The sequence below is a fragment of the Grus americana genome, chromosome 1 (genome assembly GCF_028858705.1).
Source record: "Grus americana isolate bGruAme1 chromosome 1, bGruAme1.mat, whole genome shotgun sequence".
NCBI classification, from domain to species: Eukaryota; Metazoa; Chordata; class Aves; order Gruiformes; family Gruidae; genus Grus; species Grus americana.
The window spans coordinates 86,106,384-86,124,283 of record NC_072852.1 but is presented as its reverse complement, the minus strand read 5'-3'; the positions used below and the strand labels follow the sequence as shown (position 1 = coordinate 86,124,283).

General features: G+C 47.9%; 1 gene segment (V, D, J or C); it reads right to left on the bottom strand.

Annotated features, from left to right (window-relative positions):
* Positions 1-17,900, bottom strand: part of LOC129197818 (T cell receptor beta constant 2-like) — a 54,599-nt gene that overhangs the window by 13,904 nt on the left and 22,795 nt on the right.

Below are 17,900 nucleotides of genomic sequence, written 5' to 3'. Positions count from 1 at the left end.
CCTTCTTCTCTTTTCACCTTCTTCTTTCTTTTTTCTGACTCCTCTGTCACCTCCTTTGCTTGATTTTCTTTCTTTCCTTCTCATCTGCCACCTCCTTCTTCTTTCCACTTTTTCTGTTGCTTCCTTTTTCTTTTATTGTGCCTTCTCTGGCACCTCCTTCTTCTCTCCTTCCACCTCGTCTGGTGAATCCTTCTTCTGCTTGCTCAGTTGCCTTCTCCTTCTCTTCTGTTTCCTCTGTTGCCTCCTCTTTTGGATCCTTTATCTCTTCTTCCATCATCTCCCTCTTCTCCCGGCACCTCTGTCTTCTCCCGCCTTCCCTGACACTTCCTTTGTCTCTCCTTTTCTATCATTCTTCTCTTCTTCCAACTCCTCTGTCACCTCCTTCTTCTCTTCTTTCTGCTTTTTCTGTCACTTCCTTCTTTTCTGCTGCTTCCTCTGTAGCCTCCTATATTAGCTCCTATTTCACCTCTTTACTAATATTCTGTCCCCTTCTTTTTTTCTTCTGTCCTCTGGCACCTCCTTTTTCTCTTCTTCTGTCTCCTTCTTCTCTTCTTACACCTCCCCTGTTGCCTCCTTTATTGGCTCCTCTTTCTCTTCTTATCTTCTCCCACCTCCTCTGTCATCTCCTTCTTCTCCTCTCCTCTTCTTCTATTGCCTCCTTCTCTTCTTCCACCTGCTCTCTCATCTCCTTCTCTTCTTCCAGCTCTGATGTCACCTACTTTTTCCTCTTCTTCTGACTCCTCTTCCCCCTCCTCCATTGGTTCTTTTTTATCTTCTTTCCTCCTCCTGTGTCACCACCTTCTTCTTTTCTTTCTGCATTTTCTGTCACCTTCTCCTGCTCTCCTTGTGCCTGCTCTGGCGCCTTCCTCTTCTCCCCTTCCGCCTCCTTCTTGTTTTCTTTCCCTTCCTCTGTCACCTCCTCTTTTGGCTCCTTTTTCTCTGTTTCTGCATCTCCCCTCTCACTTCTGTCTTTTCTTCCTCCACCTCCTCTGTCTCCTCCCTCTTTTCTTCTTCAACCTCCTCTGTCACCTCCTTCTTTTCCGTTTATTCCTACTGTTGCTTCTCCTTCTCTTTTTCCGCCTCTTTCTTCCCTACTTCCTCCTCCTTCTGTTCCTCCACCTCTTTCTTTTCTTCCTCTTCTTCTGTTGCTTCCTTCTTCTCTTCCTGCATTTCATCTGTTGCATCTTTCTTCTCTCTTTCTGCCTCCTCTTTTGCCTCCTTTTTGCAAATAATATCCTGGGCTGCATTAGACAAAGTATTGCCAGCAGGTCGCGAGGTGGTCCTTCCCCTTTATTCACTACTGTTAAGGCCACACGTGGAGTACTGTGTCCAGTTCTGGGCTCTTCACCACAAGAGAGACATGGACATACTGGAGAGCATTCAACAAAGGGCCACAAAGATGATTAAGGGACTGGAGCACCTCACGTAGGAGAGGCTGGGAGAGCTGGGACTGTTTAGCCTGGAGAAAGAAGGCTCAGGAGGGATCTGATTAATGTATGTAAGTACCTGAAGGGAGGGTGCAAAGAGGATGGAGACAGGCTTTTTTTCAGTGGTGCCCAGTGACAGGGCAAGACAATGGGCACAAACTGAAATGCAGGAGGTTCCTTCTGAACACAAGGAAATGCTTTTTTACTGTGAGGGTGACTGAGCAGTGGAATAGGTTTCCTGGGAGGTTGTGGTGTCTCCCTGCTAGAGATATTCAAAAGCTGTCTAGACACAGTCCCAGGCCACTCGGTCTAGGTGGTCCTGTTTGAGCAGGAGGTTTGAACAAAATGACCTTCAGAGACTCCTTCCACCCTTAACCATTCTGTGATTATATAATTCTGCAAAACCCTCCCAGTAGTTGCAGGATCACCACATCACATGGTATAACATTGTTATTTGCATAGAGATGTGACTTTACACATCCTCTCCTTCCATCGTCTTATCTTCTGAGTAGCCAGTATGACCTCTAGACTGCAGGCAGGCTACTATAGACAAACTGCTATTCATTACAAATATACAGCTGTTTACACAGATGTGCCTAAGATGTCATTGCTGAGCATCTAAAACAAGTACCTTTGACTATGGTTTCTGTAGCTACAGCTCCCCTGCCACCTTCTACAGCAGTAGACTAAGGAGAATACATATAAGGACAGGCAGTGTGATAATGAGGAGAGTAGCTGTTTCATGAGAAACTTCTTAGAATAGTTGCTTTTTGTGCAGTGCCACTTCAAGCTGGCAAAAGAAGTACTGCATAGGAGAAAATTGTACCTCAGAGCTGGAACTGTGACTGCAGAACTTCAAGATGGAAGTGACCACTAGAGATCTCTGGTTTTCTGCTACCACCTGGAAATTGCACAGCTGTGACCAGTCAATAGCCAGCTCATTAATCTGCTGAACACTGAATGCTGATGATAAGTTTGTTTTCACAGGGCATTAAAATTGCTTTTGCCACTCTAAACTAAAAATGCTCAAGAGTTGAAAAATAGAAATGGATCATTCCTCTGTTAGGTTCCCAGAGCTGATAAAGCTGGTTTTCAGTGCTTATGCAAGAGGTCTGAGCTAGGACTGTAAGGTTATGATTTTCAGGAACTGGTAATTTACTAAAAGATAATTAAAAAAATCTTAAAAAAAAAAAATCACCCAAAAGTCACTCCCAAAATTACCACCATGGTGTTTATATTCCTTAATGATTCCAGCATAAACTACTATAGGGCATTTGGATTGCCAGTAATAATTCCAGACAGTAATAGCGTGAATGTGTTTGGTACCACATTGTAAAAGTGGTCATGTGTAAAGATGATCTCTGTGTAAGAAGATCAGAGGCTGAAGAGAATGAAGAACTCAGTGTGTCTCTGCTATGTGAGAGACAATGCTTTCCCACTGCTTCCCTGCGGTATGTCTGTAGCCTGACACGAACAGTGAGTAAGATCATGGACCTCAGAGTGTTCTGAGGAGCAGGTGAGTGCTCCCTGGGAGCAAGGAATGGTGTGTTACACTCTTTGCTGAGTAGCTCCTGGAGTCAGAAGAATTTTGGCTACCAGGGTGTGGAAGGAGTGGTGTGTGAAGCTGAACCTTTCAGAAATCTCTTTGGAGGACTGGAGTAAGTGTGGGATGCAACTAGAGTTAGCCTCTTCAGAGCGTCCACTCTGTCCAGTTTGAGACTACAGGGAACACAGGTTTCTGTTATGCATCCGGATTCCTCTAGCCAAGAACAGTTTAGCTCCTTTTAGGGCAGAGCCTGGAAGCAAAGTAACATTTATGTACCATCGTCTAGCAGGAGACTAGGACCCCAGCATGAAATCGAGTGACCCATCCTGGCAGTACAAAAGTCTCCTAGCAATTTAGGTGAAATGGAGTGTGAGGATCTTTTACAGGACATGCTCCCAGATGATTCCTGCTCCTTGCTCTCACCAGCTATTCTCATCACCTCCCACTCCTGTTTTTGCTGTAATCAGATAGTATGTTTCACTTCAGCATATCCAGCTTTGCCACATCAGTGAGCAACATAGTACATTTGCTCCCTGTGATTGTTATGTGCTTCATATGCTATGTCTTCCATATGAGCATGAGACAAACAATTGGTCTGTGCTCAGTGGTATGCAGACAAAGACATGACCTAAAACCAGAAGCCCAAAATACACAAGTGTATTGCCATACTTTCTTAAAGATACCTTTGGCTCTTTTGTGTGTTGTTTCCTTTTCTTTGAAGAAAATGTAAGTCCTAGTTTATGCGATAAAGACAGGAGTACAGACAGGTGTGGGGGGAGGCAGGTGGGGGAAACCTAATAATACCCTGTCCTCACTTTTCCCAGGCCCATCACAGAAGAGCAATTAGTTTATCAAAAGCTCATCTTTACAAGCAATGAAGACAGAGGCACAATGAGAGGCAGTTTCTGCCTTCAGCTGTCCTTCACAAGGAGAGCACCAGGTGATGGCAGATTTTTGTGGTTTCCTTTCTGTACCTATGAGGTTTTGCTGTGAAGAGATGCCTTGGCCCAGCTCAGAACTGTATGCATTTCTGTGGCAAGGAAGAGAGGGATCTTGCAATTAAGCAGCGTGTGGAGCTGGTGAATAAAAGCACTGCAGGGCACACTGTTGCTTGTAAAGCTGCCAAGGGGCTGTCCCTTCCACAATGGAAGGTATGCCTGGTGTGCTGGGTATGTTTCCTCCCGCATGTACTGGTGCCATCCTTTTATGTCCATAATCAGAGGCTGGGTTCTTCTCCCACACCAATCACTCTCTCATTGGGCACCTCTGTTGTTGGGTGGATCATCAGTATGTGGAAGAACTCTTTTCTTGGTGCTGTGGTGCAGTCCGTGGGGAACCGGTGGCCCAGAACATGGTGGTGCTTCTGTAGCACCAATCCTAAGAAGTGTCTGCTGCCTTTCACTAACCACATCAGCAGTGCCTCAATTCGTAATGGTGATCTATGGGTTTGTATTTCTGAAGGCTTTTTGGTCTTCCAGCTAGATGCTGCTGCACCGCTTTGTCTATCCCTTTTCCCTCCAAAAATTCCTGGCTCTATTCCCCCACTTCTTCCTTGTATTTCTTCTGCTCTTCCTCTGCCCCTCTTCAATCTGTGTCATATTTTTCAGACTCCATCTCTCACTCAGGCAAGGTGGGGACTTTATCTTAGTGCTCAACCCCCTCACTGTACCGTGTGATCACTCGCAGCACAGAAATATGTGGCTGCATCCTTGGATGTCACATTCTTAATAGTCATCACAGAGTGATAGTTATTGTCTCTACTTATCTCAAACTTGGCCTCACTGTAACCTTCCTTGTAAGAGTTCTGCATCCATGTAGAAGTACTGGCTACTAACTTCAGACCATTTCTTGGAGGCTGTTGGTACCAGAACATGTAGGCAAGTGTGGTGTAATTCTGGTAGCAGGAGATGTCCACAGTCTCTCCAGCTCTCTTCAGGGTTTCTTCTGGCCACTGAGTGATGAGATATCCGACGCCAGCACCTACATGGGCGGAGAAAGGGAGGAGAAGAAGGCTAAAAAGGGTTCTTTACCTCACACCAGCCTTGCATGGCCTGGATGAGAGCCGTGATGCAGATGGATCTGTTGTCTCTCACCAGGTAAAAGAGCAAGCAAAACAGTCAGCATGGCCTATCAGCTGTCCCAGGACACTGTGTACTGCTCATTGGAGTTAAGAGAGAAGAGGTTAGAGAGACTGATGCCCCTCCCCTAGTTCTGATTTTTCTATCAAGCTTGGGCAGAGAAGAGACAGTCCACCTTTGATACCCTCTTTGGTGAGCCATTAAAAGCAAAGCTAATTATTCATGTGGCTGTAAGTTTTGCTTTAGCCTTTCCACAAGACAGGCAGTGTTCTGAGCTCCTGACAAAAATGTGGGATTGTTTACAGACCAGTGAGTTGCTGGCTGAATGTTGTACTGTGTCATTCCATCATTGTGCATGTCTTGAGTGTCGGGTCTGTCAGCCATGAACCTGGGAATATTTGCCTCATAAATGATTTTTTGACTCATGTACACCTGTGGATATAACTTGGGCCATCTTTCCAGAAGGGTTTATTCCAGTAAATGTACACATACATTGTTTCATTCTGGAGAGACATTCTTAATACCTGAAAGATGATACGACTCAGAACTTATGTTAGACAGAAGCAAAGATGATAGACCAAGATAGCAGAGGCACAAAAGTAATGTGTAACCACATCTTAACTTCTTTAGTTTTCCAGTCAGGGAAGCACGTTCCCTGCAGTTTAACATTCCTGGAAGCTCTAATTCACTTCCTAGTTACAAAAAGCAAGGCATCTCTGCCAGCCTTTTTTCTGAAAGCAAAAAGCTGTGGTTAGACATTAGCCTCAGGAACAGTCTGGTTTTTTCTAGTCTGCCAAGTACATCGTAGTTAGTCTTGTCTTAACCCATACCACTCTCTATTCTTTTCTGAATATGTTAAGATTCAGAAAACTTACTATAGTGTACCCATGCTCCAGCAAGGTTGAGCCCTGTGCTGGATGTATTACACTTTCAGTGACTTGTCAAAGAATTGTAGACAATACAGAACACTTTTTAAATTATGTTCCATATCTTTTGCATTTTTATTTGAATTTCTGTGCTGCTTTCAAAGTCAATACAGCAGTTAGCAAATGAGTTTGACCAAATTTAATATGCCTTCATATTCCTTTATGGTTTTTTACACAGATTATCCTTTGATGCATATTTCTAGCATTTACTGTCCACAACCTATTCTTCTTTTTTGTCTTTCATGGAAGTGTCGTCTTGATTTTACTTGCTCTCCATCTGAATTGATTGACATTTTGCCCTTTCATCTTACTGCTAGGATGGGATACCTTGAGGTGCTCCCAAGAGCCATGTTGAGAGTGTTCCATGGGACACTGCTGCTTTGATGAATGTCCTAAAATGACCCGTACATGTCTTGTGCATGGAGACACTACCAGATTTTTAGTTTGATTATTTTCTGTCATGCCAGACCTGTTAACCTTTTCCTCTAATGGTAATCAGACCTCAAGTGCTGGAGGGAGAAACTATTTCAGAGACTTGATGGGAAATGAAACAGATTATGAAGACTGTGGGAGTTAATTCTAAGATTATATTGTGTAAGAACTCTGAGACAAGGCAAAATCATTTCAGTGCAGCTGGGCTCCACATTCTTTTCTAGATTTTATTACTCATTCAAGGATGAAGATTGTTATTCGGAGTACTCTGTCTCAGGAAACAAAAAATGATTGCACGCTCTCCAAAAGGAGGAAGTATGGAACTCAGGACCTCTACTGTGTCTCTCAGGAATTGCTGCCTTCTGAAGAGTAGCTAGACTGACGGCCCTTTTGTTTTTCAGTTCAAAATTTCTAATTCTTTCAGTCTATTTTCTTTTAAGATTAAAGATGAAACAAGGGAAAACAAAGATAAAGAAAGGTATGGTTGACCTTCCCAGTTCAGACCCTGAGCTACTGAACTTGGGAAACAATAGATGTAGGAAAATAGAGGAATAAAGTTATAAAAGGGGCCAGTCACAGGTAAACAGGTTGCCGGTGAGTATGCTTGTCTGGCTATGCCTTGTGTCTGCTTAGCTCAGTGTATCCATGTCTTATTAAATTCCATTTCTAAGTAGTTCCCTGAGGGACGGACTGTCTGTTCTGTGTGCATGTGCTTTGTCTATGAAGGTCTAAGTGCTAGAAACTAGAGCCAGACCACAGGTACCAGCAAGTGGAGAGACCAGAGTGAGTGAACTTATGCGCCAGAAACTGGAATAGGGCCACAGGTAGGAGCGGCCATGTGTTTGTCATGCCAGCACCTGGGGCAAGGGAGGGTATGTGAGTGTGTGTGATCACTAGTGAACATGAAGCCAGACTAACTGGCAAGTAAGTGAAGTGACCTGGGTTCCAGGTTTCTCTAGTGCCACACGTTAGCAGACAATGCTTAGAAAATTCCTTCCTCCTCAGGCTAGTCATCCCAGATCCCCTGCCCAGTCAGACCCGTGCAGCTCCTTTCACACCTCTCATCCCCAACCAGTCCATTCTAATTCCATTTCTAATCTAGCTGTGTCTGCTTGTCTGCTGCAAGTTCCCCTTCCTCATCCATTCTATTTCACTGTGCCAGCCTCACTGGTTGCCACCTCGAAACTCCTTCCCCAGCTTTTTCAGACCGCCTGACTTTCCATCTCACCACGTTTACACTTTTTCCAGTCCCTCTTTGGCCCCCTTTTTCTTTCCCAAACTTTGCATCCCATACTCTCACTGCAAAGAGGAAGTTTCTAGGTTTGGAGATGTTAAAATTGTCCAGTAGTGGCCAGTTTACACAGGGTTGGAGTGCACAGACCTTTCAACGGAGGTTTTTCTGGCTGCTCTTTACAGATCATGTGCTGGATGAGGTGCATTAAATAAATACTTTAAAATCTGATCTCCCCCATCTGCTATGTCCTTGCAGGGCCTTTCCTTTCCTTTCTGGTCCAGCCATTTGCTGAAGATTCCTGAGACAAAGTCTGTTTCCCACCTCAAAGTCTGAGACTGTATATCCACTTCTGGCTCCATATGGGACCACTGTTCTCATGAGTTTCCTACCCTTCTCCCCAGTACTGATGTCTCTCCTTACTTTGTTATTCCCCCACTGCCTCTGGCCCATAGTCCTCAAGGACCCCTTCCTAGTTCGTGAGCTCAGGCACTCTGAAAGAAGGCATGACTTTCCTTCTTCCCAAAAAGAGAACTGAACAAAACCCAGAAGAGCAGTAGGGTAAACATAAATATGCAGCTAGCGCTGCTCCTCCCTTCCACTCCCCATCCTTCCTTTCCTCAACTGATCTTCTTCCACGCTTTACACTGCTTGCTATTGTTTTCCTTTCCCTAGCAGCTAGTCTGTGTTACCAGCTAGATCCTGGTGGACCCAGTCCACCTCCCTCAGGTGGCCCTGAGGAAGTGAAGGGGAAAGCTGATGATCATTGGTCACAGTTGTTGCCCACAGTGTGATTGCTCTGTGCCTGTGGTCTCTGACTGCCATCAAAGCTCCCACAGTGCCAGTAAGATGATAACCTCACCATTGGCAGGAACAAAATGGGACTCTGCTCCACTGCTGTAGGAACCTCCTCCCTAGGGGCCTGCTTCCTCTCCTCCCTTTCTCAGTAAGAGGGCCAGGAGTAAAGAAAAGGAGTTGCTTGACTCAGACTTCCTTATGATGGTTGCACAGTTCCCTGTCCCTTTGCCTGCTAGCCCAGCAGCTCTAGAGCACTGCTCCCAGCACACACACACCTAAATCAGAAAAGGAGGGAAGGTTCAGGAGGAGCTGGTGTAAGGCTGCAGGGAACTCCACTGAACTATGGTGGTTCCCCAGAGCAAATATCTGTAAGGCTCTTGAAGTAATACTTTTATCTGTGCTATTATCTTCTTAAGAGGAGTGATGGGCAGGAGGGTAGTGGCCAAGAAGCCGGACAGGCATCAACATATCACTAGGCTGCAATGGTTTCTTTGATTCAATCAACGTAATTGCAGACCTTGGTGTAGACACTGGGTAAGGTTTCAGAGCACACACAGTTCCTCATGACACAGTTCCGTGGAGTTTTCCAATTCATACAGCTGGGCGACCTGAGGCACCCTGGAGAGAAAAATTTAGAAGCATGAGCTGATCTCAGCTGGACAGGTTCTGACCTGGTACAAAGAATCTAGGCAATGCAAAATGAAGTGCAGCAAGTCCTGATACAGGAGCACAGAAAGATAGCACCCTTTATTTGCTGACCTCCCTTACCCCCCAGCAATGCACTGCTGCTGCATTCAGTGCCCAGCAGATGTGGCTGGACCTGTTAGTTCGGGTGAAGTCCACCCTGTATCGAAACCCTGCTGGAAGGATACTGTGTCAGAACAGAAAACCTGGTGATGAGGTAGCTTAAGCACTCTGCCATGCTCTGACATATACTGTGCAGCCTGAGGCACCATGGGGTGTGTGACCCAGAGCTGTGTGCAGACATCAATGCTTACCTGGCATGAGTCTTTCCCACCATCCAGGAATCTTACACAGATCATGTTACTGGTGATCTGGCCTAGGTAAACCTCTTGGCACGTTTGGTTACTCAGAACTGGAGCTCTCAGTCACTGGAGAACCTTAGGGAAATTGGCTGCTGGGACAGCAGTGAAAATTAGGTTTCATCTTGGGACTGAGCACTGTAAGTGAGCAGGAAGACCTGTAGACCTATATGTGAGACCATCCAGCAAAGCAGGGTAGCCCTTGACCTGCATGAACAAACGTGAAGGGCATTGTTGATTGAGGCACGCTGGCAGGACACTTTGGGGACTTGCAGGCAGAAGATGGAAAGGCTGCAAAGCAGGAGTGAAATGTACATGGATCTCATGAACCTGGTGGTAGAGCACAAGAAGTGTGACCAGGTACGTGCAACATGCACTGGTACTCACGGCCACTACTCTGTGTGTTTCCTCACCTTGAAAAAGGCACTTGAGACCCTTCTTGGCACTGGAGCTGGGCAGAGCTGTGGGCTGAATGTCAGCAACATGGTGGTTGCCAGCCTGATCATCATAATGTCATTATCAAGGCTTCTTGAATTGTATCTAGGATGGTGAATGATTAATGTGTGCCATGGTTTAGGCCCAGCCGGTAGCCGGGCACCATGCGGCCGCTCACTCACCCCTCCCCCAGCAGGATGGGGAGAAGTATAAAGAAAAGCTTGGGTCAAGATAAGGACAGGGAGAGATCACTCACTAATTATCATCACGAGCAAAACAGACTGAACTTAGCGAGGAAATTAATCTAATTTATTACTAAGCAAAACAGAGTAGAGGAATGAGAAAGAAAATCAAGTCTTAAAACACCTCCCCCCACCCCTCCCATCTTCCCGGGCTCATCTTCACTCCTGGCTTCAACCTCCTCCCCCCTGAGTGGCACAAGGGGGCAGGGAATGGGGGTTACAGTCAGTTCAGCACACATTGTCTCTGCCGCTTCTTCGTCCTCAGGGGGAGGACTCCTCTCATCGTTCCCCTGCTCCAACATGGAGTCTCTCCCATGGGCTACAGTCCTTCACGAAATGCTCCAGCGTGGTCTCTTCCATGGGGTGTAGACCTTCAGAAGCAGACTGCTCCAGCGTGGGTCCCCCACAGGGTCACAAGTCCTGCCAGCAAACCTGCCCTGGCGTGGCCTCCTCTCTCCACGGGTCCACAGGTCCTGCCAGGAACTTGCTCCAGCGTGGGCTTCCCATGGGGCCACAGCCTCCTTCCGGTGCCTCCGCCTGCTCTGGCGTGGGGTCCTCCATGGGTTGCAGGTGGAATCTCTCCACCCCCTCATCCTTCCTCCATGGGCCGCAGGGGGACAGCCTGCTTCACCATGGACTTCACCACGAGCTGCAGAGGGATCTCTGCTCCGGTGCCTGGAGCACCTCCTCCCCCTCCTTCTTCACTGACCTTGGTGTCCGCAAAGTTTCTTACATCTTCTCACTCCTCTCTCCAGTTGCAAAAGCTTCCCCCCCAACTGTTTTGTTTTCTTTCTTAAATATGTTATCAAGCTGATTGACTTGGCCTTGGCCAGGGGTGGGTCCATCTTGGAGCCGGCTGGCATTGGCCCTATCAGACACAGGGGCAGCTTCTAGCAGCTTCTCACAGAAGCCACCCCTGTAACCCCCCCCGCCACCAAAACCTTGCCACGCAAACCCAACACAATGTGGCACTCCTGAATAGTTTGCTGTCTTCCTTCACATCAATATTGTACTCTCCCATCCACACTTGTATATGGCTGCAAAATTACCGGCAGAGAAGAGCAGCAGTTAACCATGGGTAGAAGAACTTGGTGCCACATGAGCACTGGCAGATACTTGGAATGGAGTAAGGGAGTGTTGGTGCATTTGTCACAGAGCTCTAGGAGCTTTATGATTTCATGAAAGACAGAGTATGGAGAGCCTTGCAAGTTGGGCATCCTGTCCAGTGGATCCCCAGCTGGCAAATGTGACAATGGTGTGAGGATAGATGGATCACTTCTGACACCTAGAGCAGTGCTTAGGGAAGGAAGATTATGTTTCCTGTTGCAGAGAAGCATGATCCTTGATCGGTGCTCTCTCTGCAGAGGTACGTCCTAAATTCAGGACGAGAAAGATCCATGCAGAAAGTCTGGAGGAATGAAAAAGAACAAAATAGTAATAGTAAGCCATATGGACATGCAAATGTCTACAGAAAGGCATGTTAGAATGCATGGAAAAGGATGCCAAGAGTTCAGGAATATGGGAAAAATCATGTAATGCAGTGAGACAGGGGTTAGTGTTTCTGCTTTGGTTTCAGATACACCACGCGTTGACACCTTGGATTCTCTTCTTTTGCTAGGGAAATCTGGTGGCTTTGCAAGATTTGCTAGAATCCAGATACACAACCCAATCCATACTCATGATTTCTAGCAGTGAGCAGCTGAGAGGACCCATTGGTTGGTGATGAGTGAACTGCCATAGAAGTGACACCCAGCATTCAAGGACACTGGCAGGGACCTAAATGCTCTGGGCAATTGTAGCCTCCTACAATCTTGTCATCATCAGCATCGCCAGGAAAGTAACTGAAAGAGAATTGAGTTTCACAGCACCAAGTCTGAATCCATTCTCTTAAAGTGCAGTAGCATCCAATGTGCTGCAGAGGAATTAGCATGAGCCAAAAGAGTTTGAAACTTCAGAAGTATTCACAGCAACTCCTGAAATGTCCCCCTGAGTTCTTTTTGTGCTACTCTGAAACACGAGGGTTTGTCTTTACTACCCTGAGTAAGGAAGAGAACAGAAGAGCAGAATCTGGTGAAGAACTTGACCAATGAAATGTGTGCAGCCTTCACACTGGCGCCCTCACTTCCATGGCACCTTTGGAACAGGATGCAACAGATGTGTCATGGTGGAAAGTACATGGTGCACATTTTCGTGTAGACTGAGAAATGGAAAATGGCAAATGCAGTTCAGAGTGTCAGCAGAATTTTAATTTGCTGGGGGGAAGCCAGTGGTGAGCAAGAGAGGAAGGAAGCCTGGTAGTGAAGAAATCAGAGAGAACATGAATACCTCCAGTATATGTATATTTAGTAATTGATAATTATATGCATATACTATGGAAGTTCTAGCATTTTCTTCCCACACCCCAGTGGATTGTCTGGCGCACCCCCAGGGGTGCATGCACCACACTTTAGAGACCCCCTGCACTGGAACATCGTAAGCCAGGAACCTCTCTGACCATCAACTACAGATGCAAAGAGCAGAAGACGCAAAACTCTTCCCCAGACACTCTCCTGGCCTCCAGAAACCGGGGACTTGGTGTTCCTAGGTCAGATGGGATGCCTTTCAACTAGCTCCTCCCAGGGAGGAGAGACTTGGGAAGAAAGAATCAGTGGTGCCTCCAGCACCAAGCTCTGTGAGATGTACAAGGACTAGCCTCAGAAACTCCTCCCCTTTATGCTCCTGGGAAGCTTTATCTATGTGAATAACAGTGTGGACATGGCCAAGTCTGTGTCCCATCCTGTGGTCTCACGGGTTGTTGCCTAGCAGATCAAGTCACAGCCCTATGGGCACCTGGCCTCTAGTCCCTTCCTAAGGTAGGTAGCTACCTGGCACTGAGGTGAGAACACAGGTGTCCTGGCTCCCAGTCCTATGCCAGCTCCCTCTTCTGTTCTCCTTGGAGTGTCACCAATGTCTCTCTTTCACCTGCAGGGAACCTGGAGGAGGCTGAAAAGCTGTTGGTTCTGCTGATTTCTGCTGTGAGAGGCACCGTGGGGACTGCAGGCTCTGCTGTGAAAAGGGGGTTGTTTCCAAGACTTCACTGCAGCTCACCCTCTGACCACTACACTCCACCTCGCAGTGACTCTGGCTCAGCCATGGCCCCTCCACTGACAATCAGGGCAGTGGAGTTCCTCCACTGGGAAACAGGGAACCACAACGGTAATCAAAGATTATTAATCATCACAATAAAGCCAAAGTTCTTCGTGTCCTCCCAGCAGGGTCATTTTTTGGCTGGCTCTAACCACTCACTGCTGCTGTCAAGAAGAGGGGCAGAATGCCTGGGTTCTCTCTCCATGTGGGTTTATGGACCTGGGTGCCTCAGTTCTTACCCCAACTTCAAGAGAAGTGACAGAACTTGAGGCTTAGGAGACAGAACAGGGTAGGAGTCAGTGTGCTCACGCTCGCCCTGGCCCCACACCTCACTGCCTGTGGGATTTCAGTTTAGCTCTGGGATAGGACAGTCACCCCTGTGGAAGAGGAAGCCCTTCCTGCTGTCATGGACTGTGGTTCATGCCTTGTCTGGGGTTGCAGCAGCTCTGTCCGTGCCTGGCAGGGGCCAAATCATGGTAAATGCTACAAAGCCCTGAACCCTGTACTTCAGGAAGATCCTACTCTGGTCTCAGTTTCCCCATGTGCACAAGCTGGAAGAGAGGAAATCCCACTAGGGCAGAGAGAGAGGACTCCTTCCCTGGAGAACCCATAGCAGAACAAAGGGAAGAGCCTCGCTTATGAGCCACTGACTGGGGACTGTGGCAATTCATTGGCATGGCCTTGAAGTCTCAGAGCCAAAATCTCGCATCCCTGAGAAACTGGAGAATGTGGATGAAAAGAAAACAAAAAAAAGGGAGTGGTAGAGAGAGCGATAGGTGATAAGCCATGGCAGAGACTGGCGGTACCAAGAAACCTGGTGGGGATATGTCAGGGCTTGGCTCAGACAGGGCTGAGGTGGCAGGATCTGGCTGTTTCTTATGAATCCAGCCTCAGGCTCAGCATCCAGCAAAGCCTCAACCTGAAGGGCACAGGTACCCGAGTCTGAGGGAAGACCAATGGAGGGGCAAATTTGTGTTACATTCCTGACTGTTTGTCTCCCGGTGCTGGGATGCATCATGGCAGCTCCTCAGGTAAGATGAGCTTTTCTCACCTTTTCTTTTCTCAGAAAGCCAACCGTGTCCTGGGCTGCATCAAAAGAGGTGTGACCAGCAGGGTGAGGGAGGTGATTCTGCCCCTCTACTCCGCTCTGGTGAGACCCCACCTGGAGTACTGCGTCCAGCTCTGGGGGCCCCAGTACAAGACAGACATGGAGCTGTTGGAGCGAGTCCAAAGGAGGGCCACGAAGGTGATCAGAGAGCTGGAGCACCTCTCCTGTGAGGAGAGGTTGAGAGGGTTGGGGTTGTTCAGCCTGGAGAAAAGGTGGCTCCGGGGAGACCTAATTGCAGCCTTCCAGTACCTGAAGGGGGCCTACAGGAAAGATGGAGAGGGACTGTTTATCAGGGAGTGCAGTGATAGGAGAAGGGGTAATGGGTTTAAGCTAAAAGAGAGTAGATTTAGATCAGATGTTAGGAGGAAATTCTTTACTGTGAGGGCGGTGAGACACTGGAACAGGTTGGCCAGAGAGGTTGTGGCAGCCACATCCCTGGAAGTGTTCCAGGCCAGGCTGGACGAGGCTTTGGGCAACGTGGTCTAGTGGAGGGTGTCCCTGCCCATGGCAGGGGGCTTGGAACTAGATCATCTCTGAGGTCCGTTCCAACCCAACCCATTCTATGATTCTATGATTCCCTAGGTACCACAGTGCCTGGGAATAAACACGGAGAGGGAAAGTGAGGTTTAGACTGGAGGCAGAGGTGTCTGTCCCACACAGATGTCTAAGTAGCGGGGGTTTGGGTTTTCAGGAAGACTCGGCCAGGGACTCAGCCAAACTTCTTTCAGAATGCTGTCAGCATCAGTAACAACAGCAAAGGCGATAGCAGCTTCAGCAGCAATGTGGTGAGTAGTGGTGGACTCTGTGTGGACGTGACCTTCAATACTCTTGGCTCAAGGGGAAATGAGGTCCCCAAAACAAGGGGAGGCAACAATTTTCAGGAAGGGGAGGGAATAGGGCTACGATGAGACCGCTGAATGGGACTTCCACAGGTGGAGGCAAATGTCACAGCTCCACAGCAATGAGGGAGATGAGCAGAAAACGTGCCAAAAGAGACCAAAAACTATTTTAAGAGACTCTGGTATCAGGGCCGAGGTTTATGGGGCGATTGACATTCTCTGGGGAAAGGTCAAGGTCCTCCATGCCCTAGGGAAGTACTGAGCATGGGGTAGGTCCATCCAGTGCATTGGCATTCCTAGGAGCAGGGGACTGCAAATCTCCCACATCTGGTTATGTGTTTTCCGGATATTTTAGTTCCCTCCTCCCACCCTATACTCTTTCCTCAGCAGACTGTCAGTAGCTTTGATGGTGACATCGGAGAATCTGGCAGTTTCTACAGCAGTAGCGTAAGTTGAAATGGCGTTTCTGCTTGAGTTAATGTTAGCCAGTGTCCCCACAAACAGAACAAAGCCCGGGGGTGTCCAAGCAGTGGGGAAGAATGCAGGATAGCTGGATCAAGTCAGCTCCAAAACGCCAACCTGCTTGGTGCAAAGCTTAAATGGGAATGTTCCAGAAAATGCTTGGAGAATACAGCTGACTCCTCCACACCTCTTTGGAAAAGGGGGGGGGAAAAAAAAAAAAAAAAGAAGCCTCTGGAGAAGCTAATCTGTGCAGAAGCTGAGCTTCCGGAGGTAGGAGACTTGAAAACATGGGACTAGGGAACAGGAAACCTGAAAGACACGATACTTGAGGTCCGGGGACCCTAGGGACACAGGACCTGAGACATGGGCCTCGTGGAGAGGTGACCCAGGAGCACGTGAATCCTGGGATCCTGGGATATATTACCTGGGAACATGGGATCCATGGACAGGACTATGCCATTTCCAACAGAGTGCTCTAATAAAAGCCCCATGGCCTCAGAGGAATAACACATCTTTCTATCACCCAGCACAGCTATGGAGAAGCCCAGATTTCTGTGAATATTGGAGAGTATCTGTCCCTGCGTTTGGTTTTGGCCAGCTCCGTCACACCTGGAGTGGGTGGGGAACTCCACTTCTGAAACTGGGGAAGAGCTGGGTGGTCAGAAGTGCAGCTGGGAAGGGACCCTTGGCAGATCCCAGTCTCGGAGCAGGGTCTTTGTATTTTTTTCAGCCCTATCCCCTCTCATCTAATTTTTTGCTTGCTGCCCCTTGCTCCATCTCTCAGAATAACTCAGCTCTGGTGTCCCTTGAGTTGATCCTGGCTCTTCTTGGACCGTCTGGGCTACAATGACCTGCCTCGGCTCCCTCCACTCTCCCTGGAGAGAGTCTTCAACCACCCTAAAGCCTCTCCGTTTCTCCTTCCCTCTGCCCCTCCCTCTCCTGGCTTCCCAACCCCTTCTCCTTGAAAACCGGAGGCTGGGCACCACAGCCTCCCTTGGCCACACCCTTCTCTACATGCCTGGGTTCTGTGCTTTGGAAAAGGAAGAAGGAGGAGGGCAGGAAAAAAGTCTGTATCAAGGCAGCTGGAGAATTTCCAGGATGCAGGGAAATTTTGCTCAAAGGCTGGAGAAGGAAATGTGCATCACAATCAGTTACTCTCTGGGTCAGGTTTAAAGATTTATCCAAGCAATACAGCAACCAGCTATAGGGGAAGGAAGGCAGAGGGGATTTCTACCTGTGGATCCTTTCTGAGAGATCCTAGTCCCTGAACACAAGAGAAGTCATATGGAAAGAGATGCTCTGAGGAGTCTTTATGCTGCCTAGGAAAGCTAGATATTTTACGCCCCAAGCAAGCACCTTCCAGAACTAGGAACCATGAGGGCAAATGTTCCCATGATTTAAGCCCCATCCTCACTTCTCATCTCAGCCTGACCAAGAACAACACAGCAGTACTGTCAGCTAAACCCACCTTCTAACACACACCTTTGTTAGGTCAGCCCTGACCTGACCCCTCCCATCCTGCTCAAAAGGGGCTGAGCTGCTCCCAGGACCCCCTCTATGCTCCGGCAGATGAAGGGATGTGTTTGGGTAACTCTCCAAACTGTTTTGCAGGACTTTGGCAGCCCTGACTATTCTTTTCTGGGTCATAGGAAACACCGTGGCAGATGGGTGAGAGTCCAGAGGGCTCTGCGCTTCTCTTTGGTCCCTTACTGGGATATAGTAACAGGGAATTGTCCAACATCAGGCAGTTCCTGGGGACAAGGGAGGTCAGATGGGGTGTCTTTCAACCTCATAGCCCTCAATGGATTTTTCTTCCACAAATGTGTACCCTCATTTTTTTGAGGCCATGTAAAACTTTTGCATCTACAAAAAAACTGTGGACAGGGACTCAAAGCTTTCCTAAAAGAGGCGGCTTTGTCCTTTGCTTGTTTTGAACCTGCCAAACCCCCTAGCTTTGCTTGCTACCCCCTAATTCTCATACAGGAAGAGAAAGCAAGCAATGCATCCTTTCCCAGTCTCCCCAGGCCACTCATAATTTTACACACCCCTGTCATGTCCTACCTCCTCTGTCTCTCTAGGAGACTGAGAGTCCAAGTCTCTGACATGGGTGGAAATAGAAGAAAAGCAGCATGACATGCCACTGGGGAAAGAGGAACGCAGGCAGAGAAGACAAGGCAAGAGGCTGTGACAGAAGGTTTGCTCGGATG